The following is a 24391-nucleotide window of genomic DNA, read 5'->3' on the forward strand; positions in this document are numbered from 1 at the left end:
AGGAACTTTTATATGCTTTAGTATGAGAGTGTCAAACAAAATTTTCTTTCACAAATTATTAGGTAAAACTAGACACACAACCCTATCTAAATACAAGGGAAGACAGTGTTGTACAGAAGCCCATGGCTATTCGTTGCCACATTGATTTTTACTTCTGTCATCTCTCCACTAGTTACAAGAGAGCAGGAACTATATCCAGCATGTCCTTGACTCTCACAAATGTCACCCAAGGTCTCTGCCCTTCAAGACCAATAGAATATTGGACCCAGTCTGGAGGGGCCGGAGAATCACACTCTGGCTGCAGGCGCTGCACGTGGGAGACCATGCCCTGGGGCAGCAGCTGCACCCAGACCCCAAGCCAGTCCATCCCCACACTCGCCGGGGGGTCCTTGGCCACTGCAGCATGCAGCTGCTGCGGGGGAACTACAGTACCCCCCTCCCCTGCGGGGGGACGCTCCTCAGCACCAGGTCGGGAGGTACGAGGATCATCTACTACACGAAGTTCCTGAAGGAGTGTCAGAACTCGCCTGTGACCAAAAACACCTCTGCGGGACCTGCCCACCATTCCCAGGGTCACCAGCCCTCCCAGTGATGAACCCCCCTGCCCCCGCCCCAGAAACCAGCCAGAACCACCTGTGCAACGGCCCAGAAGATAAGCCAGCAGGTGGTGAAGAATCACACTTGGCGATAGATATTTAAAGGACCAGCCAACAGAATGGAACGATACCTCTGGGCCGCTCTGGCCCTTCTTGGGAGAAAAGTCACACCAGCCAGGCCTTGTGCAAGTTATAATCCTGGGCATGCGGTGAGCGTGGGGTCAGCCATCCCGGTCGTCTGCTCCCTCACTCAGGGCCCCTGATCCCCCTTCCTCTTCGTGAACACCAGCAGATACCTCCATGTGCCTCCATTCAAGCGGGAGCTGCCACCCTAAGGGGAGTGACTCTCACCCGCACACCTTGCAGCCCAGGGCCAGGAATTGGACGCCCAGGAGCCCTTCTGAGTGATTGTCGGGCTCTGCCGGTCCCGTCCTCTGAGGGCGCACCCACTCCTTCTTTAGCATGGGATACTGGGAAAACTCTCCTCCCCTCCTTCCCCAAGAGAGAGAGAAAAAAGCCACCTTTGCTCTAGGGCTAGGAGTTGGCCCCTGTCTGAACTCCTGAAAAAACAAAAACAAAAACACACAACTGTATCTATAGATACATAGATGTATCTAGGCTGGATGTCGGAGCAAATTCGTCTACAGTTGTGAGCACCCCCTGCACTTGTGATATCATACGCTACATTGTAGCAAGGAAATAGTGAATGCCATTTAATCTAAGGAGTTATTTAAATGTTTAAATGTTCAATGTTTAATTAGCAGAGTTTAAATTGGAGATGTTCTCTATAGTGGCGTAAGGTCTTAAAAAAATGTTCATGTTACGGCTATGAGGGTACAGATCCAGGGCTGAAGTAAAAATACGTCTAGGTTCATATACCTGCATAGCCTATATAACTTTTAATGTAAGTACTGTGATATTATGTCTCTTTCAATTTTATGTAACTATAGGTTTGCCATTTAGTGGTATAATTATCCTGAGAATTTTTGCACGCGGTAGGTTGGATCTAATTTTGTATTCTTCTTTAAATGTGCTATATCTTTAAGAACAGGAAAACCTGAATGTTATAGTAACATGATTGTTTTAGCCACTGATAAGGGAATTCCCCATCTGATAACGGTGAACATATTATCGTATATACCAACCCATCCTTTAAATCAGTAGTTCTCAAACTGTGCTTTTTTTTCGACCAGCAGCATTAGCAACACCGGAGAACTTGCTGGAAAGGAAAATTCTTAGATGCGTCCCAGACCCACCAAATTAGAAACTCTTCGGTGGGGTGCAGCAATCTGTTATACTAAGATCCTTAAAGAGCTCTTAGAGGGGAGCAAAAGCTGTTTCTCCAGCACTCTGCACCTGCATTTCAACAATGCAGGGGGAGCCTGCCCTTCTGTGTCAGTCTCTTCCGCATGCGCCCCCCAACCCCCCCGCCCCCACCCTGTCCCTTGTCTTTCTGGAACTTACCAATTCATTGACAGCAACACCAAAACCTCCCCCAGTGTGGATCTAATACAGCAGTGAGGCTTCTGTAGTAGTTGCCTGTCTGAGTTCTAGAACCTCATCGTTTTAGTAACAAGTCTTTTTGTTTTCTATAATTTGTTCCAGTATAGTTAACTTCAGGAAACTTTTTTTTTTTTTAACTAGAAAGAGGAGAATAGATATTCCTAGGGAAAAATTCCTAAAAACAAAAACATGGCTTGTCTGTTATTTATATTTTAGTATTCCATTTATTAAGTACTTACTAAACATCCCATATGCATCTAGCACAATGGTATGTGTCAAGAGTAAAAGAATGTTTTCGGGGTGCCTGGGTGGCTCAGTGGTTAAGTGTCTGCCTTTGGCTCAGGGGGTCATGATCCTGGGGTTCTGGGATGGAGCCCCTCCATCAGGCTCCCTGCTCAGTGGGAAGCCTACTTCTCCCTCTCCCCCTCCTCCTGCTTGTGCTCTCTCTCTCTGTCTGTCAAATAAATAAATACAATCTTAAAAAAAGAGTAATAGAACATTTTCAATATACATTTAATATTTTTTATCTTACTCTTACGATGGACATCAAGGTTATACAATGCTGCCAATCTTACACAATTCTTACTAAGATAGTTCCAAGACTGTGTAATAATGTGGATTCTTTTATAAAATTCACCCAGTGTGATACTATTACTTTGACAAATTTGAATGAGTTTCAAAAATTGGCAACATTTTCATATTTATTATAAAATCATTAATTTCTAGAATTATTTTAATAATACATTATTATATTCAATTATCTCTTAGATTAAGCATATCCTTATTTATTTATATCTTCTTATTGGCCATCAGTATTGCTACAGTTGTTCTTTATATAATAATTTTGACATAATTGAAGATATTATTTGAGCAACCATACTTATTATCACATCATTTATGCTAATCTGTTTTACAAATATTTTCTCCATTAGCTTAAAAATGTTTGCCAGAGTCTTGTAAAGCCACTAAATCTGGACATATATATTTAAAATGAAATTATTCTGCAGGTGGGCTTTGCTAGTTATTGTCAAATCAAGTAATCATGACTCATTTACTTTAAAAATTGAAACAAAACAGTTTATAATTCATTATTTCACAAAGGTATGCCTATTTCATGACAACTACACCTTTATTATTGCCATAATAGAAAAAAAAAAGGTTCTTGCAGTGAAAAATGAGAAGAAATTAAGCTGGCAGTTTAGAATGGGGGATGACACTTAAAGTGAGCTCCGTGATTCATGTAGAATAATCTATCCTTCTAACATATTCAGCAGCTAATTATAATGCTCCTCTAAATCAATCTGTTTTATAACCATATTTTTTAAAAGACTACTCTTCAAAAGCTAAATATAGCTCTAGACTCTTCAAAATTAGAGTGTTTCCAGGAAAATGGTGACTTTAAAGAAGTGTTCTAGATGTCAAATTTGGACTGTTTAAGCAGAGAAGTGATAGTGCTTAGTGAGTCAAGAATTTATTTTACGATAAATTATATTTAGGGTTCTGAGCAAAATCTTGACTACTTTTTTGAAGTTTGAAGACCTCATTGCCTTTTACTTGAGTGTTTGTTTACTGGTTAAACTAATAGTCATACACTTAACCATGGTCCATTTCTGTGGTGAGGTGACAAATATTTCTCTTAAAAATACTTTTCACCTGTATGATTTAGATCTGCACTCTGAGCTTCTGCAAAAAGCGATTTCCCTTATTGGCCCTTTGCCTGTGAAGGTAAAAGAAAGTAGAATAACTAGGATAAAGTATTTGCAACATATTGGCCTGCATTGTCTTTAAACACTCCACTCTTCTCTGATGTTGATGCTGTATAGTAATAAATATGGAAATTATAATCCTAGTATAATGTATCCTCAAACATAAATTATTACCCTACTTACATCCTATCCTGGTCCTTAAATATCACTTCCATGTTGGAAATAAATTAGCTGTCCATTTTCTTTAAACTGGCAATGAGAAAGGGAAGAGAACCCAAAGAAAATTTTATATGTATTCAAGAACCCACCCAATTAACATAACAACATTCCACTACCATTATAAATTGAGAATACTAAATTATGGCCCTGAAATACCTCTAAACTCCAACTCTGTGTTTGGGTGTGCAGGATACAGCATCATTCACTATTCTGTGTTAAACCATGCATTCAGTTGTTTCCATTTATATTGCATCAAAGCAGTTGAAATCCAATTGAAAAGTTTCTTTAGACAGCCATTGTGTGGGAACATGATGTCAATATTAATAAAGGCTGAATTTCCCCTTGGCTCACTTCTTACAGATAAGCTTTTCAATAATACACTGCTTGCACCAAAGGCCTGATGGGACTGGGAATAGTAAAAAACACTAATAAAAGAATGTTGAATGTTTTTATATTAAATTTCCCCACAGGCAAACTGAAAAGCCTACTTAGAGAACGCCAATCAACATGGCACTTATTAAATGTAACAAGAGTCCTGTTACAACAGATCTTTAAAGCCCTAAAAATGAATAAGGAAATAGAGACAAAAGACAGTTGCAAATTCATTTTTAAATGCAAACCCTGGACATCTCACTTGATATGCACGAAATTGACCCTGGCTTATTTGATCTTCAAAAACTGTCCATTTATGGGAGCTCACAACTTTTAAAATTCTTTTACCTAAAGAAAGTAGTGGACCCTTTTACCTCAAATTCTAGATATATGTTTGACTAAGCTGTCCAACAGAAATAAAAGACCTATTCAAAAAGTGTCACATTCTGCTTATTTTTTAAAACATAATAAAATAAATAACACACCAGGACAGTGACTAAAATAATTACTGGATAAATAGGAGTTAAAGAGGTGTTTTTTTCTTTAATTAACTAATATGAACCTAGCAAGATATAGTGCAATGTAGAACAAAAATAAAGACTTGGGGTTCTTAAATACTGGTTCAACATAACAACATGGGGTTTGTCCTCAATCCACAGACTTACCAACCATCACTTTTATCTGAAGTTAAGCAATATCAAGGCGGCGACAAATATATTTAATCTGCCTATCTTTGAGAACTTGAACCCCAAGCAGGGACTAACTTGGATTCGACAATAAAAAAATGCAATTGCTAACACTAGTTATTTCTCAAGGAAAACAGGTGGTAGTCATTGAGACTTCAGGATAAAACGTAATGGCATAGGAGCAGTTCTTTTTATTATGGATTTTGTAAAACTGTTAAATACCATGTAGTTTTTCTTTCTTTGGAAAACACAGAACTTCTCACAAAGGAACTTCCCACAAAGTCAAATTAAATTTCCCAATGTCTAGGTGAATAAGATTTTTTTTTTAACTTTTTAAGTGGGCGTTATCATAAGAAATTCCAAGAGGCGGGCCACCTGGGTGGCTCAGTCAGTTAAGTGTCTGCCTTCAGCTCAGTCATGATCTCAGGGTCCTGGGATCAAGTCCCGCATTGGGCTCCTTGCTCAGCAGGGAGCCTGCTTCTCCCTCTGCCTGCAGCTTCCCCTGCTTGTACTCTTGCTCACTCTCTTGGGCGCGCGTGCGCTCTCTCTCTCTGTTTCTCTAGCAAATAAAAATAAATAAAATCTTAAAAAAAAAAAAGAAATTCCAAAAGGACATAAATGATATAAACTTCCTACAGTTTTTCAATTGAGCAAGGTATTGATTATATACTATGTATTTGACAAACTATATACAAACTGTATTTGTATACATCTATGTATAGAAAACACATTCCTTTTAAAGGAAATTTAACAAATCTTTTAAAAGAACTTAAGTTACTTAGCTTTCTCTATAAAATTAGCTAAAATTTTAGTTAAAACTTACAGAAGATGATAAAATCTTCTAATTTCAGTTTGTAGATTAAGAGGCAAAGCTACTTGCCTTTACTGCATGTCTGAGTAACTTGTCAGCATGACTTTCACTGAATTTTATACTATAATTGAAGTTTGTCAGAATGCAAAAACTAGTCAGGACACACAGTATTTTTATTTAGGGTGTTATGTATTTCCTTATTCTCATAGCCCATTTAAATCCTCATTGTGGGAAAGATTTCAAAAAAGAGGACTCAACTTTTGGGTACTTTTATAGCCATGGTAAATTCTAGATTTTTTCTTGATACTTTAATCAGAATATAACTTATCATTTTGAAATATAGTGAGGTTATTTTTTGACAAATATCTTACACTCACCCGTCTTTTACTTATTGGCACTGTTTTATGTTATTTCACAGAGTTTTGAATCTTTATGCTGATTACTAATAAGAAGAATCTGTTGTGAAATAAAGCTTTATCTAGTCTTTTATTTACATTTATAGGATTTATTTTTTGCTATGGATTGTGGAATTTATTACAACTAAGGTATAGTTCTGTTAATTGTTTAAGATCTTATAAGAAGAGGTTCATATCTGAACCCTGTTTGTATCTTAGCTGGTACCTATCATGGCACCCTACACATTGTAGGTGCTTAATTAAAATGTAATATAGTAATAGTAATAATAATAATGTGTAATAGTAATAATAATAATATGATTTTCTCCTAAGGAGCATGCTGATACATAGTTTATAAGTATCATGAACTGAATTTGTATACCACTTAAACTTTTAAATCATTTACATAATATTACAACCTTAATGCTCCAGTTTTTAACTCTTCCATGTTTGTTACAATTATAATAAGTTAAGTCTGGTTCAATAAGCCTTTATTTAATTATGCAAAAATAAAATTTCACTCAACTGCATATAAACACATTTTATTCTTTTTCATCAAAAACAATGGTGAAGGGGCACCTGGGTGGCTCAGTTGGTTGAGCGCCTGACTCTTGATTTCAGCTCAGGTCTAGATCTCATGGTTGTGAGCTCGAGCCCTGCATTGCGCTCCAAGCTGGGCAAGGAGCCTACTTAAAATGAATAAATAAATAAAATTTTTAAAAAATTAAAAATTAAAACAATGGTGAAAAGTGGCACACCACTGATACTCCTTTTTCTTCTGTGGAATTTTTTTTTATGACATTTATATCCTGGTGATTGATTTTATAACGTAGATAGTTCGGCTGTTTCAAGTGAAGTGGGAAAGGGGCATTTAAAGGCAACTGAAACTAGAGATCAAGGGAACACAACTAAAAAAAAAAAGTTTCTCTAGTTTTCTTTCCTTTTAATCTAAAATGAAACGGTACAAAAGCATATGTTTCCTGAATATGCTGAGAGGGAATTCAGTCTGATCATTTACGTAAGTTCTTAGAGCATCTGCCCATATTGGTTCGTTAAAGAGTTTTTACATTTGATTTCATCCGTGAACCTATTCTAGAATTCCAGAAGATCATACAGGGTATGCAAAGTTGCTTTGTAAACTGCAAATGTGCGTAATACTGCTTCTCTAGAGTAAGCTGAGACCTGACTTCGTTCCTCATTCATACGGTTTTCATTATTTAGACACCACTATCATTTTGTCTACGAAAAAGGTGTCTCAGTTAGCCTCTCAAGCGGCCATATATCTGTATATGTCTTTAAACTTATATTGAGCCTTTCTATTTTCTCTAAATTTTCATTTCCTCCTAATTATGAATGATCAAACAGAATATTTAAGGTAAACAGCAACTTATATCTATTATACTTCTTTAAACTGGTTTACCATTGCTTAGTTGTGTTATGCCTCAGTTGCCATGGATTCCAACAACTGATATTTTAGAAATTGAAGTCTAGACCTGAATTTGTACAGCTACAATATTGTTTTGTGACCCTTGTATATAACACAACTTCCACTCTGGTTATATACGTTTATATTTTACAAGTCCTTCCATTTGTAACTTCTAGTGCAGTGTCACAATCACATTGAGATTATGTGTCAAAGTGTGAATGAACACTAATTTTTAAAAGTATTAAAAATAAAATAAAGAAACATGACACTACTGTTGATGTTTAAAATATGCTACTGTTTTATTTAAACTCCAGTACACAGTCATAAAGTGTATGAAGACAAAAATTCTATGTAAACCGTAAATATGAGATAAAGATATTTAAAAACTTAAGCATTTCAGTGAATTGTGTGTGTTTGTTTCATGTAGTTCTTCATAAATAAGAAATAGTATTTAAAAATGAATATCACCATATGTCAAAGTGATCTATAAATAATCAAATAGCAATCAGACAATTTGAAGTCAAATTATTCTAAAGTGCTTCTAAGGTTCACCCACTCATGTCTCTGACATTTCTTGTCCTGTTGCTAAGTCTGACAAAAAGTAAAGATCCCTGGAATGGTAAGAAAAATATTTCTCTCTCCCTTTCTTTCTTTCTGCCTTTCTTTCTTTCTTTGACTTTATACTTCTGAGCCTCAGGTTCTTCTGTCTGTAATTTGAGAATAGTTGTCCATCTTATCCAGTCATCACAGAAAATCAGATGATTAAAAGCTAAGTAAAAACTATAAAAAGACAAATATAATACAATATTAAAATACATGGAAGGAGAAATTTTATATTAACATAAAACTAGTTATCAGTGAAAACATAACTGGCTAAGCTAGAAAACAATGATCAGTGCATTTATCTTGCCGTACAATGAGGTTTAATTTAGATATTTTGCAGATATGCTCAAAGCCTCATTTGTACAGTAACATGGTCTAGTGATTAGGACAGTGATTGGAAGTGAAAAAGTCAAGTCCATTTTCAATACTGGTACTCACTGTTTACACTCCGTGGGGGAATTTTTGAAGCTCTATATCCATATTTTTCTAGGTGCAAAATGGCTGTCACCAAATTAAAGGATGTCTGAGAATGAATAGTGTTTGCTCTTACCTCTGTGGAGAGAAACACCATAGAAATATAGCTAAACATTTAAAACATCACCAATAATACAGTATGCAAGTTGAAAGTTTCACGAAGTAAAGGGACAAGGTTGACATGCATTTCAGCTTTTCCTCTTTCCTTGAATTTTTGATTTATGTAACTCAAAGGTTAATCTTGGTGAAGCACAGGGAAAAGATAGTTATCCAAGTGACATTTTTAGACATTCTACAGGTATGATATATTAAAGGGTGCATTTAGGAGTCCAAGGAATTTTGGAAAATACCACACATAGACAGTTTTAACATTGCTGACCTCTTTTCATAGGTATAAAATGATCAACTTGGAAAACCGTTATTACAGTCAGAACTTGACTGAAAGAGACAAGAAGACAATAATTTTCAATTTAGTTCTTCAAACCCAAAGTTATTCGGCACCCATCCTATAACTGATAACCATTTTCCAAATTATAAATAAGTACACAGGGATGGAAAGAATCCAGTGAGGTGAGGGGGAAAACAAGTTGATTAAGATGTCTTCAAGGAGCCTAAAGTCTTGTGAGGCAGACATATTTAAACATGTAAATAGTGCAAGGCAGAATAAAGTAATTGCCATTTAGAGGTTCAAAGTGTTTTGAGAGCCCATAGGAAGAAGTAATTAATTCTGACTTGTACTGTGGGGAAAGCTCCATAGAAAAGAGCTTTTGAAAAGGGCCTTGAAAGAGATGTAGTAATTTGGTGAGTAGAGAAAGAGAGGACATTCCATGCTGAGTCAGGAACATCAGCAAAGAGGCACAAAGTTCCTTCCAGACCTGTAATAGCCAGGCAGAAAATCTGTAGCTTCTATATTTTAATTGGTAATTTCTGTAATAATAAAGCAGAAATAGGAAAACTGATTTTTGTATGTTCTTTTTTTTTTTTTTTTTTTGGATATCCTTATATATTCTTACCCAACAACTTATCTAGGATTTTAGGGGTTCTGGAAAAATTCTTGAGAATGCTTACTGCAAAATAGTTTCCCTTGTATTTGAATGCTTGCATGTTTCAAATTTAAATAATATTTACAGCAATTTAATTTCTAATCAATTGTGATATGTATTGAAAGAATGTACATAACTTCATTTCTTATAAATAAGTATTTTCTAGCTTCGTTTATTAGATGGAACACATTTATGTAAAGCAGACCTTTTTTTCTTATGAAATCTGAGATGCATTTCACCAGATTGCTAGAGTTGAAATGTTTGGAGAGGAAGCAGTAAAAGAGACATCAACATTTTTGCATGCATATTTAATTGAGATATAAAATTAAACTCAAGGCCAAACTTCCAGCATTTTGTAACAGTGTTCTGAACCATGAAGTCAGAACTTTCATTCTCTTTAGTTATCCTGCACTAGAAGAAAGGGAAAAGAGAAAGCCAGTTCTGTTTTAATCTTTAGAATCATTTTAAAGAATGTTTATACCAAATAAAAATTGCAATCATTATTTTAAATATTATATTAATGTTTGGGAAACAAGGAGCCAATGCTTCATTCATTTGTTTTATTAATGGTTAGTTATTTTAAATGGAAAACACTGTGTTAAAATAGAGTTGGTATCTGAATAATATATTTGTCCAGTGGAATAAAGGACCTCATTATTTTAAAATGTTTCTTCTTATAGCTACTACTAAAGCTACTTCTACCTACATTTTATTGGTCATTATTTTTAAAGAGGAATCATAAAGTAAATTCATTTATTTTTATTTTTCTTGTTTTACCTACAAATTTTCAGTGTATATTCTTAATATTACAATAAGTAAGGTTAATGTAATTACCGAGAACCATAAAAACATACTTATTATCCTTTATGCCTGCACAAAAGCCCATCTCTGGGCCCAGGTTGGAGTTTTAAAAGCCTGGCCTGGCAATGGGGATTGGATCCTGTGCCTGACGCACTGAGGGAAAACTAAGAAAACGGATTCCTGGGCCAGTCAGAACTAAAAAACAAGCAGACAGGAGGCTAAAGGCTCTGCTGTGAGGCATCATCATTTCCAGTATCCCAGAATGGAAAGTGGAACTCCCAGACAAGAGGGAAGAGGTGATGGTCAGGAGACACAACCTGGAGAGTTTGCCTGAACCCCTAAGACCCAGCTGAACACTCCTCATAGTTGACCTAGAAATCTCTTCCTGGTCAAGCGTGGGAAGAGATACGTCAAGCACCTCTGCCTGGATTAGTTTCTCCAGATTTTTCGCCCCAATGTCTTGAACTGACAAAACACATGCAGGAAAAAACAAAACAAAACAGTATCATTTCTCTCTATGAGACTAATGATTCTTCACTGCCTTTTACTCCAAAATACCTGCTAAGAATAAGAAGAATCTTAAGAATCAAAAGAATCGGGTGCCTGGGTGGCTCAGTTGGTTAAGCGACTGCCTTCGGATCAGGTCATGATCCTGGGGTCCTGGGATCGAGCTCCCCATTGGGCTTTCTGCTCCGTGGGAGCCTGCTTCTTCCTCTCCCTCTGCCTGCCATTCTGCCTACTTGTGCTCTCTCTTTCTCAAATAAATAAATCAAATCTTAAAAAAATAAAAAAATAGGGCGCCTGGGTGGCTCAGTTGGTTAAGCGACTGCCTTCGGCTCAGGTCATGATCCTGGAGTCCCGGGATCGAGTCCCGCATCGGGCTCCCTGCTCGGCGGGGAGTCTGCTTCTCCCTCTAACCCTACCCCCTCTTGTGCTCTATCTCTCTCAAATAAATAAATAAGATCTTTAAAAAAAAAAAAGAATCAAAAGAATCCTGGTACAAATAGGATCTGATGCGTGCTTATGCTTGCTCAGAGAAGAAATAAGTTTTGATAATTGACATAAGAAAGGTCCTTTGAAAATGCACGAGAATGGGCCAAGATGAAAATTCAATCTTAAGGAAAGGCATATCATTTTCTTTATTAATATTGGGAGGGAGATAACAGTGGCATCTGAGGCTTGTTTGTACCCATTATTTATCACTGCATATCAAACTACCTCCCCAAGTCAACAGGATTTGCTATTCACACTTCTGTAGGTTAGCAGGGCTCACTTGGCTAGTTCTACTTCATATAAGCTGGCTAAGATCACTTCTGCTATGACATCAAATTACAGAACCGAATTATAGCATATCAATGAAGTTTTACTATGTTTTCGGGTACTTTATTATTTCGTGGAGAAGTTAACACTTGATCTTAGTCAAAAGGCTGAGAAGCAATTCATGGAGAAGTTAAAAAATCTTTTTTAGGAATTTGGTTTCCTTAATTTATGAGTGTTTATCAGAAAGTTAGATTGTTCTTACAGATTAAAATTATTTGTGTGTCTCAGATCTCACAACCAAAGGATATTCTGTCAGTAACTTTGACTTTAACTTGGTTAAACTTACGGTTTTCAGTTGAATACTAAGGATTGTTCAGATATCTGTGATCAGTACGTAAACTGAAAAGAAAGTTTCATTTTATTCATAGGCTATGTAATGCCTTTGGTGAAAAGTAAGTATTATAATCATTATCTCAATGATATTATTTTTCATTAGAATTTGGGTTTCTTTGGTTGACTCCCTAAGATGGCAGTTCCCTGACTGTAACCTAAGAAACACATGCATTCAATTAAGAAAGTATTCCTTAATCAAATATACGTGTGGCAAATTCTGCACAGTATGACCTTTTCTAAAATTGTTATAAAGTACGTTATCATATGACAGACATAAAGGAAAAAATACTTCAGTAAAGCAATCTGATTAACTTTCTTTAACCTAGGTTTTCTCATACTTAAGCATGAAACAATTTCTTGTAACATGCTTCTTGCTACCCAGACCACCAATTTGGAAAATACTGTTTTGTGATATGCAGTGTATATAATATTAGCTTGCTTTTTAAAGTAGAATCCCAATCTTAATACAGGATCCAAAAATAAAGCTTAAAATGGTAAAAATATATTTTTAAGACAAATTTATTTGACTTACTTTTTTATGTCCACCATTAAGGTTTTAGTCAGTGTAATCCATCAGTCTACTCTTTGCAATCTCCTTTTTGTCTACTTTTTTTCTTACAGAAAAAGCATCAACTTTATGGGAATGAAGTATCAAATTATGTGAACAAAAGAAAAATCTTTGTTGTAACATGGCTTCTAAAAACTACTTTCTTCAATAAAATTATAACTCACTTTTCTTATAATTGTACATAATATTTTCAGGAGCATACTATGTAGGAGAAATTCTAACTTTATATTTTTATTTTCCACAACCTATATAGTTGAGGAAATGAAACCTATCATAGATAGAACCATGTGAAATTGCTAAGATTCCGTTTCTTTTGATCTGCCAAAAATGGAAATTTTAAACTTTTCAATGTAAGCATTAGAATCCACACTTATTCAATGATATTCCAACTGTTTTATTCAATTTCCTTTTGTTTTTTATTTGATTTCTTCATTATATATTATAAAAATAAAGGAGAGCCTGAATATCTATACTACTTTTGACTAAGAAGTTACCTACGCGTATACTTTAGAAATGATGTACATGAAAGGATGTCATTCTGATTTACTGCGACTCATTGACAGAACCTAGAAGCAACTGGCTCACTATTCCTAGCTTCCACCATTCTATAGTTGGTCTACTATGGACAAACTTAATCAGAGTTTTGAAAATGTACACATTTTTCTTGTATATATCAGTAGGGACTCTAACATATCTTTTACATGTATTATTTATTTGCTTTATTTTATTATTTCACTATTTAATATTTATTCAATAACTATCCTGCAAAATTATCAAAGGTACTCATTCAAAAGTGATTTGTACGTAAAGATTGCTTGTATTTGCAATATAATTATGAATGATCTTTCAGTAGGCCTTTGGTTTATTTTGTTTCTAAGAATTACAGTGAAATCTGAGCCTCTTTTTAAGTCAGGTTGCCAAAATGCTACATAACTAAATCATAACTAATTTTTCTGTGTCCTTCAGAGAATTCTAGTTTATCATTGTGTTCCTGTCTCCTGCTGAGGTCAAATAAAAGAAATAGTCATGTGATGAATATCACTGTACTTTCTGTAAAAACATCCATTTTGAACACTGGACAGTATTTTATTCAATGCTCCTTATTTTAAAAGAAAAAATAAACGTGGAAAATTTACTTTCAGAACTGTGGAACAAGAAAAGGCTGGTTTCTTCTGATGAATCAATACGCTTGCTTCAGGATAAAAAGAGATCTGTTGTTCGTGATATTTTCCTTTTTGCTTGGACCACTTGGAATCCCAGAGTTATGTTTGCTTTTAATTAAAATACCCTCAGCATGATTTTTTAAATATCTTTTTGGGTTTTTTGCTTGTTTATTTTTTGCTTTGATGCTTGGTTTTAACTCCTATGTTAGGATTCTTGGTATTTTTTTTTTTAAGTTGTAAGTCCAGTTTATATATTTTTAATAGGTTGAATATAAAGTACTCATAAAATATTTTTATAAATAAAATATACCAGATGAAACAAGCTTGCAAAATCATTGTTATATTTTTAGACAGACAGAGAAAAATAATAATGCTTATGAGGGCAAATGGATTTGAAAATACAAATTTGTAGTAGTTTGGCAGAAAGATAAATGATGGAAATGAGGGCATCTTGAGAGGTTTTTCAGATTATGAAGTCTCATAAAATTACCAGTCTCATGAAAATTATCAGAAATCAGTATGAATCTATGTAGCTGCTAGCATTCCCAATTGAGGTTTTTACCAAAAGGTCTATTTTGGGGATTCAGTAAATAGTATGTCACCACCGTGGACAGACAGATTCTACCCAATATTAACCCTGCTAGCATTGTGTCTTCAGGGTTCAGTGCTGACCATCACTTTAGGTTATGCAAAGTGTTCACATGCCAAATCGGGTAATGCCCATTTTCACTGATAACCAACCATTGCAAACATCCCAGTCTTTTGTCAGCACAGCGGGTCCAGAGCCATCCATCAGTGCTGGGAGTTCTGTCATATGCATTTAACTTCAGCATCAGCCAGTAGCTCCAAGTCTTTGTTACTGTCATTGCCACTGTTAGGGTGGGAAAAAGACCAAGTTAGAAGGTGTGTGTGTATGTGTTTGTGTGTGTGTATGTGTGTAATGATCTTCTTGGGCAGTTATTGAAAATTTTTTCTCTGTAAGATTACTGACCCTGATGTGGAAGACAGAAAACTTTTAGGGTACGGAATCTACCATACTGCTTCCTGAAATTTTATGAAGTCTTTTGATTTGGAAGTCAGGGTTGGAGTTAGTTAATCACAATTGCTGCGTTGCTTGTTTAAATTCCAAAATGGAACAATGTGCCTTCACCAGGACAATATTCATACCATATGCTTCTTAATGTTTTGATTCTCCAGGGTACAGTTGAGCAATCTGAACATCAGATAATGTGTTCTATCCTCCCCAACACCTAGGTCATATTCTGGGAATAAATTAGGCTTAAAGAAGTTCATTGACTCTTTCAGCCCCCTGGGGTACCATTTAAGGAAATCACATGTCGAAGACAAGGGGTGTTGCTGTCTTCCCAGTATCTGAAATAAAGATTTATTTCAAGCCTTGGCAGAGGAGTGGACCAGCTAATTGTCACAGTTTTAGTCTTTGGCTACAACACGCATAGACATACTTTCTGAGAAGGTGATCGTATCCAGTGTGTATTGAGATATGATGAAGGGCAAGGGACGAATGGTTCAGACATCATGAATCAATAATGAGATCAATTCATATATTACAGCATATCACACATTTGGCTTGTTAAAATTTCTTGGTTTTATTATTTTTTTGAAGAGACAAAGTTTTAGCAAAGAGGTTATTACTTCAGATGGGCTCTAACATATACAAGGAGGTGAAGTAATCATAAGTGAAAACACATTCAATAGTTTAGGTCTATTTGAAAGAGAATATTTTTTATGAGAGAGAAAACTGCAAAAACAGAAAGAATGCCTTGAACATATATCTAATAAAAATATCTTTTCTTCAAAGGGCTCAAAGCATTTTAATAAGTTAACTTGCCCTTATAACTTCTTTGTCAGAATGTTGAAACCATAAAACAAACAGAAACTAAACCATCCTTATGTTTATTGTCTGAGAGAGGGGAAAATGTCTCTGCTAGATAGAAAGATAATCTTTGAAAGATTCATTGCTATGCAACTTTCCCTCTTTCAATCCCTGATTCTGGCTTCTCACGTATGAAAAAAATAAACAAATGTACACATACCTTTATTTCCTAAGCTCATGGTTCAGAATATTTTCTTTGCCCATCTAGCACAAGTTTCTGAAAACCACTTGGCGTAAAGACTACCATGTCATTGAGAATTCTAAAATTCTGAGAATTTTAAAATAATTGATCATTTTAGTTGTCTCTTAAAAGTTGATCACTAGGATCATATCTGTTTTTACCCTTGATAACATCTTAATCCTTCTAGAGGGTAAAGAGAATACTGTGTGTAGAAACATTTTCCAATTTCTTGCACTGTATGGAGAACCCCATTGGAAAAATAAATGAAACAAGTGTTACAGCGGCAAAGAAACAAGCTCAAATGACGCAGCACAGATTGGATATAAAACTACGGAGGGAACGAATCCATAGGGTGGACCAAGAGACGCTTCACAGGGAGGGGAAACTGGGAGTCAAACTAGAAGGAAATGATAGTAATATGCCAAAAAGAGTATTAACCGAGTATCAATGAAAAAAATTTACTATAACAGGTAGAAGGCTAGCACTCATTAAAAGAAGGTATTAACATAGAACTTCACATGTACAAACATGTTCACAAAAGCAGAATATAATTTAATGCATTGGCATCAATCTACTAAGCATAGACCAGACTGGTTTCCCAACATGCTGATCTAAAATCCAACAGATCAGTAAAGAACTCAGATGTCCTTGCATCAGGAACTGATTGATTTACCTCAGGTAAACCACTATTATTTCTCCCCATGATATTCTTTCGTCTGGTATTTCTGCCTTTACCCTTGACTCCTCTGATATATTCTCAACACAGCAGCTGAAGCAATAGTATTAAAATGTTAAGAGCTCTGTCACCCTGCAGCTCCAAACACTTCAGTGGCTTTCTATCCAACTCAGAGTAAAAGCAAAATTCCTAACAGGCTTATTTGAACTGTCCTCCTCAGTTCCCATTACCTTTCTGACGTACTCCTCTACTAACCCTCCTCTTGCCTACCCTTCCCTGGCCACACTGGGAGGCTTGCGGCTCATCAAACACACTATCTTGGTCCATTAGGGCAACTATAACAAAAATACCATAGACCAGGTGGCTTAAATACAACGTTTACTTCTCACAGCTCTGGAGGCTGGGAAGCCCAAGACCAACTCGCCAGTAGATTGGGAGTCTGGTGAGAAGTCACTTCCTGGTTCATAGATGGTATTTTCTTACCATGTCCTCACAGGGCAGAAGTGGGGAAGGGAGCTCACTTGGGTCTCTTTTATAGGAGCTCTAATCCCATTCATGAGAACTCTGTCTTCATGACCTAATCACTTGCCAGAGGCACGACCTCTAGTACCATCACATTGGGGTTTAGGTTTTAACACACGTATTTTAGGGGGTCACATCCAGCCTGCAGCTCATACCAATATTTCCCCCTTAGGGAGTTCGTGCTCGCTCTTCCCTCTACCTGCCACTATCTTCCTCCAGCAACTGAGAACCAGCTCTTTCTCACCTCTTTCAAGTGTTTGCCTGAATGTTAACTTCTTTGTTTTTTTTAAAGATTTTATTTATTTATTTGACAGAGAGAGAGACAGAGAGACGGATTCTACCTTCATCAACCTATTTAAATTTACAGTCCATTTACCACACCCACCTCTATCTCCTTATTCTTGATTTCATCTACCATGCTCCTTTATTTTCCACTTCACTTATTCCTTTCTAGAATTCCAACATATTATATAAGTTAGTTGTGTCTATTTTATGTCCCCCATCATTACTACACAAGTCTCACAAGGGCAAAAAAAAAAATTTGTTTCTGGCGGTAACAGGGGTTTGGTTGTAAACACTGATCTATTCCAACTATCTCAAAGCATTCCAGGCTCTTAGTTAGCCAGGTTATATGGGAAAAAAAAATGGTGCAGGAAAGAAGGCAAGGGTTATATTCTAGTCATGTTTGTATTCCCTTAGTTCAGCATTTGGTACATAATAGGTATTCAATATAAGTCTGCTAAACTAAACTAAATCTCTAAAGATTTTTTTTTTCTTTAATTCTAAGTAGCAGTGAATGACGAGAAAAGAAAATGTAACTAATATTCCAGGAATGAATGGCAGTTGAAATTTTTTTTACCATAAACTGTGGGGAGTTTTGTTGCCTATAGTCATTTAAACACTGTTATTCTTAGATATTTTTGTTTGCTTGTTTTTTTTCTATAATCGAACTAGTAATCCAACTTACAAGCAAATAGGGAGAAATGCTGTAAGTCCAGAGCTTTGAAAGAATGTATGCTTGTTTCATGTGATTCTTTGTGTTACTTTTTGTCCCCCTGGAACCAAACTCCTCAGAATTTTGTCTGTGATTCTACTTGCCATTTTGTTTTGTCAGATTTGGAATTTGGCCATGAATGATTTCTTTTTGAGTCATTCTATAAATAGTAGAATCTGTGTAAGAAAAGTCTTCTCTCCACATTATACTAATAGTTACATTAGAATGTGTCAATCCTGCAGAAAATATACTATAAGCTTCTTTGGAATGGAGAAAATGTAATGGCACACCTGTATTTTATGAAATTAAAATTAGTAGTTGATAAGAAAAAAGTAGATAATGAATAGTGTGGGAATGCAGTAGGTTTGACGGCTGAATGTGTGTGGTGTGTGTGTATGTGTGCGTCGGTCTGAGTGTCTGTGCGGGGGGTCCACACACTTGTTTTGATAGAAGTGGTAGTTGGCAGCAGTGATGATGTCTTTATTTTAATTTTTCAGAAAGATACAAAGGGTTGGTAACATAAATAAAGTAAAGCAGGAAGTAATCACAAATTGGGCTTCAGGCAGGAGTAGTTCCAAAGTACTAGAAATTGAAAGAAAAAGTTGAAACAGGTTGAATTTATAGAATGCTCCTTTAAATAGGATTTCCTATAAATTATATTAAATTTTGTATTTAGGTCTGGTTTTCTATTTTGTGTTTGAATTCTCATTGCTACACTTTTTTAGAAGAAAAGCAAAGCATATTTTTATGAACGCATCTCTAAATTGTCTAGTTTCACTATATCTTTCTGTGTAGAAAATTCACTCTCTGTCTTTTCTAAAAGACTTCCCTGAAATTTTCAATTAATTTCATTGGATTTAAAAGCCATTTGTTCTGCAGGGAATTATTTTTGTTTCTCTCAGGGAATGAATCAATCCAGAAAAATGTTATACTGCATTTGGATCTGGGCATCTTATGGCACTGAGGTGGCTTTGTTTGTCTAAAAGAACTGTGTACCCTAAAGTTCTGTATTGAGAAACCAAATGTAAAAGCAATGAGAAATCAAATCTCAACCACTAATACAAATGCTTTGTAAACAAAGATCAATGTGAATCCCACATTCTCATCCTAATATGTGGAATCTTGCTCTGTCAATTTACCTGAGACTTCAGGTCAGTTGAAAAAGCATCTATGTGAGTGCCATGTGCTTAACACTCTGCTTATCTCACTTGAACAATAGTTTTGAAAGGTAGCAGAATCTGGTTCTTTCCGGATGTCCTGTCATAGATATGAAGACATTAAACAATCTTAGCCAGCCTCATAGCAGCAAGTTCAAATGAGAGTCATAGATTATTTTTTCCCTTTAATAATTCTACATTTTGCAATTAGTAATAGTATCCTATGATAATGCTTTTATAGATAGACTTTATTAATATCAGTATGTTACAGAAGTCATGATATTATGCAACTTATAAAAAGGGATTCTCCATTAATATAGAAGGGGTATTAATATTTTCCAATCTGACTGCATGACTATATCCATCTCTCCTCCCTTCAAACAACAATAAAACAAAACAAACAAAACAAAAAAAACTCCACCAGATTGGAAACTCTTGTTTTGAGTAAACTTTTTTATCCTTTGATGTCTTTTGCCAACAGAACTAAAAGCAATCTTTAGTTTCTGTAGTAATTTCCTCATTATTGCTAGGTCCTATATAATCATAATTTTTAAAGAATTGTCTCCCTTTTTATATTTATTGATTGATATAACTTCCATTGCAAAATTTTCTTTTAATCTTTTCAAATGTTCTTGTTTGGTTACTTTTCTCATTACAGTAATTTTTTGAATATCTGAACTCACAGAGCTTCATTCTGAAAATTAGAAAAGCTCTAGTGATTCTATGATGGGGTTCATAGATGCCACAGCTTGATATATGAAGTATGCTATAACTCTAAAAATCATAACATTTACAATTCTGAAATAGTTACCAAGTCCGTGATTTATTCCAAAATATAAGGCTGGTTTAAAGTCTTGCTTTCATGATCTTGGGATTGTGATGGGTTGATGCGATAGTCTTGTGATTCATGAGGATGGCTCATTCATTATTTTTGAGTGGGATAAAGATAGTAGAGCTTATTTATAACTCCCTTAATTGTTTGAAGCTAGAGATGGAGACATAAAATTCTACAACTTAGTTTGCCCTATTCTTGCTTATGCTGTATCACAAGGACAAAGATTCATTAAAGAGACCTTTAAAATGTGTTAATCTAGGTACTTTAATGAAATTTGTTTGCAGGGCAACCTGTCCCACTTATTTATGCTTAGTAGTATTCATACATAATGGTAATGTGACTGCTCATCTCTAAACCATTAAGGAAAGAAATATGAGAAAAGGGAGCATGATGATTAATTTGGGGTGGACTGCTAAGAAGTTTTTTTGCCTTTTAAAGCAAACTATGCTTATCTTACTTAGCCTTTTAAAAAAACATTAAAATCTGATTTAAAATATGCAGTAGACCAGGAACACTGTAAAATTGAAAAGGTAAGTAGTATTTATCACAGTGAATAAAGAATGTGAAATAGATTTAACACATAGTTCCTAAGTTAAAGGTTTCAGTATTCTATAAACATTATATCTAAAAATAAATTTCTTTGAAGAACATTTTATCTGTTTTTCAACTATCTTTATATTCTCAGCTCTGTTTCTCTCCTTTCTCAGAAAAAAGAACTATCTCAGATCTTTTTTCATTAATCATCCCATTTTTGCTTTTGATCTCACATTGTCTTTTGAATTTTCACCTTTCCCTTTTCTTATTTTTACTCACTTCTCTACTCTAGCTACTTCTGCAAATACTTAATACATGTTCAAACAACACTTCCTCTGTGAAACAAACCACTACAATATGACTATGAATCAAACCACCCCAAAACATAGTAGCTTAAAATCCATAAATATTTGTCTTTTGCTCATTAATTTGAAATTTGGACAGGGATCAGCATGTCTGGCTCACCTGTAATCCTTTCAGTATCGGTTGTGATGGTTCAAAGTTTGGAAGCTGGTATCATTTGAAAGCTTCCTCATTTACATGTCGGGAGGCAGCTGTGGACTGTCAGTAGGGTATTTAACTGAAACTGTCAGCCAGAACACCTTTCCATGTGGCCTGGGTTTCCTTACAACATGATGGCTACATTCCAAGGGAAGCATCCCAAGAGAAAGGGATCCAGGTAGAAACTGTATCACTTTAATGACCTTGCCTCCAAAATCATGCAGCATCACTTCCACTGCTTTCTATTAATAGAGGCAGCCAAGAAATCCTACCCAATTTTAATGGAAGGGTAAATAGATTTACCTCTTGATGAGTACTGGCAATGTTCTGAAAGAGCATGTGGGACCAGAAGTAAAGCTGTGGCCATTTTTGGAAGGTGCAATCTTCCACAGTCTGCCTACAAGAATTCACAATCCCACATGCAGGATGCACTGTCACCCTCCTCCAAGAACCCTCTAAAATCCCACTTCAGAATCAGTCTTATTCTTAAGTATCAGGATTGCCTCCTCTAAGACAAACGCAGATACAGATGAGGCCTTTCAGGTACACTTTTTCAAGTAATGGTTCTTTGAGTACAGTTCCCAGTCTAAAGACCTGAGAACTAGAGCTATCTCCTCTCCCCCACTCCCAACATATAATGGCGAGACAGACATTGATAACTACTACATACACCTTCTCCAAAAAAGTACATTCTCCATTGTCCTTTGGCTCTATACTGAGTATCACTTTTGATCATTTTCTTTGAGCATTCTTTCTTAATCACTGATGGTTTTTTTCTTTTTTAACCTGGTCCTTAAAAGTGAGTTTTCCCCAAAACTTGAGTGTCAGCTCCTTTTCTACATTTTCTACATTTTCCTTTAAGCAATCTTCTAAAACCAAGTCTCCAATCTGTATTTCCAATTGCTACTTCTCTGTTAAGTTTGAGATTCAAATTTCCAACTGTTGACTGGACATTTCAACATGAGAACTTCACAGCTACTCTATATTCACTATTTATAAAACCTAGGCTCCTTATTTGTTCTCATAAAACAGAATCCTGTTCTCATGTTCTCTTGGTTAAAGCCTTTAATCTTACCAAACCCAAAAGATAGCAAACTTAGTCTTCAAACTTCTGCCTCCAGTAGTAACAAAATACAGCTAGAGTTCTGTCACTTTCTGTCTTGTGGCTCACATATCCAGCAGGAGGACAGGGCCCTGTACCATCTGGTTCAACCCACGTCCAGGTAAATTTCCCTACATCTAGATTGCATGAATCATCCAAACCACCTCAAATTTTGAAATTTTGTTTCAAAACCCAACAATTCCTCCTCAGAGCCTAAAAATGCACTTACACTCACATACCTTTGCTCACACTGTTATTCCTATTTCGAATTATTCCTACTTATCATCAGTCTGGAAAACATGAATACATCCTCCATTATTGCATAAATATCCACTCTGAAAAAATTTTTTGATTTCTTACTGACCCCTTAACAAAAATAACTTGGCCCTCTGTGCTCATAAATTGTTTAAGTGTCAGTCTTCCCCACAAAACTGTGAGCTTCCTGTGGACAGGAACTATTTATTTTAATCTCTGTACCCTTTACATATTTAATTACAGATCATCAACTTACAGCTAATAAACTTTTGAACAACCCACACAACTACCTTAGCATTGCTTTGCTACATTATTTAATTCATACTTTGGAATATTTTCTAATGAACAAAATTTGAAGTGTATATAATGGAAATATTTGATAACTGCCATTTTGGTAGCCTTTGCATTTGTGTCTATTTATTAAAGTTTGTGTAGAGATATGAGTACTATATTGCTGTGGTTTTCAAAGTGTGTTCCATGGAGCCCCTCAATGGAAGAGCCTCAGGAGCTTCTCTGAGCAAAGGACTGATTATGCAGATTACAAACATGGCCTTTCTTGCTCGGCATACCTGCTCCCCCACCATAAGAACTTTACAGATTAGCTTTGGACACATTTTCATTTTAAAAAGGTTTCTATTACTGAAATATTTTGAAGCATTGTTTATCAATTTTTGCCTTTATTCTTTTTGTTTCCTTAAAGCCAAACTGGGTGGGGAGGAGTCATAATACTGAAAGGAATTATTAGCCTCATCATTTATGGATAACTTACGTTAGATATTAAAAAATAGAGAAAACAGAATAGACCCTTGACCTCAGTTGGATGTCCTGGTACTTAAAGTATATATACACATATTATACATATTATGTTGTACACATATTATATATTCTGTTATAAATATGTACACATATTATAAATATGTGTATAACAATAATAAAAGGGAACAGAACTTAAGACTATAAAATAAGTCGTGGAGATATTTCTGAAAGGCAAAGTGTGACTAGATATTTAATAACATTGGTATCTCTATGGAAAAGAAATCTGCACTTACAAATGTTATATATTGTTTGACTTTTGCACCTCTGACTTTAGTTTAACTTTTTGGAAATATGTTTTGTAAAAGTATGGAAGATCTCCTCCATTCATAAGCTATTGATTAATTAAATCAAAACAAGATGAAAGTTCTCTGTTTCAAGATTCTGTGTCTTCCATCTATAATAATACATTAACATCACTTATAAAATCCATGAAGTTTGTCATCTTTGGAGAGGGATCTATATTTCATGGTATCCTAATTCCTCCCAATCTCAGCAAACTAGACTGACCAAATTAACCTTCACCTTTTCCATTCTTCTTTCACTTAAACTTTACTATTTGTGTACTTCTTTCACCTTATTCTCTTAAAAGGGAACTGGATCTGGACAACCCAACCTGGAAAAAGGTCAGTATTAATACACCATTTAAAATAATTATTTATTGTGGGTCTTCTGGAGCCCAGGGATCTCTAACTGTTGTTCATGTCACTGAGCCCCTACATACGCACATACACACGTATCTGAATATGGTTTCCAATCAAATGGCTGAGAAAGAATTTACACTAAGCCACAGGCTCTAGTCAGTCAGTTTTTGTTGGACATTCTCATGATACATGCCAATAAATATTAGATGCCTGATGTGCTCATTTGTAAGCTATTGTTTTTCAAGCTTCTGACCCACTCATCTT

The 24391-nt window shown here is 35.5% G+C and overlaps 1 pseudogene; it reads left to right on the plus strand.

The window, feature by feature from the left end:
* Positions 1-323: 323 nt before the first annotated feature.
* On the plus strand, positions 324-699 carry LOC110587757 (annotated as a pseudogene).
* Positions 700-24391: the final 23692 nt, after the last annotated feature.

Source organism: Neomonachus schauinslandi, chromosome 3 (assembly GCF_002201575.2).
Source record: "Neomonachus schauinslandi chromosome 3, ASM220157v2, whole genome shotgun sequence".
Lineage (NCBI taxonomy): Eukaryota > Metazoa > Chordata > Mammalia > Carnivora > Phocidae > Neomonachus > Neomonachus schauinslandi.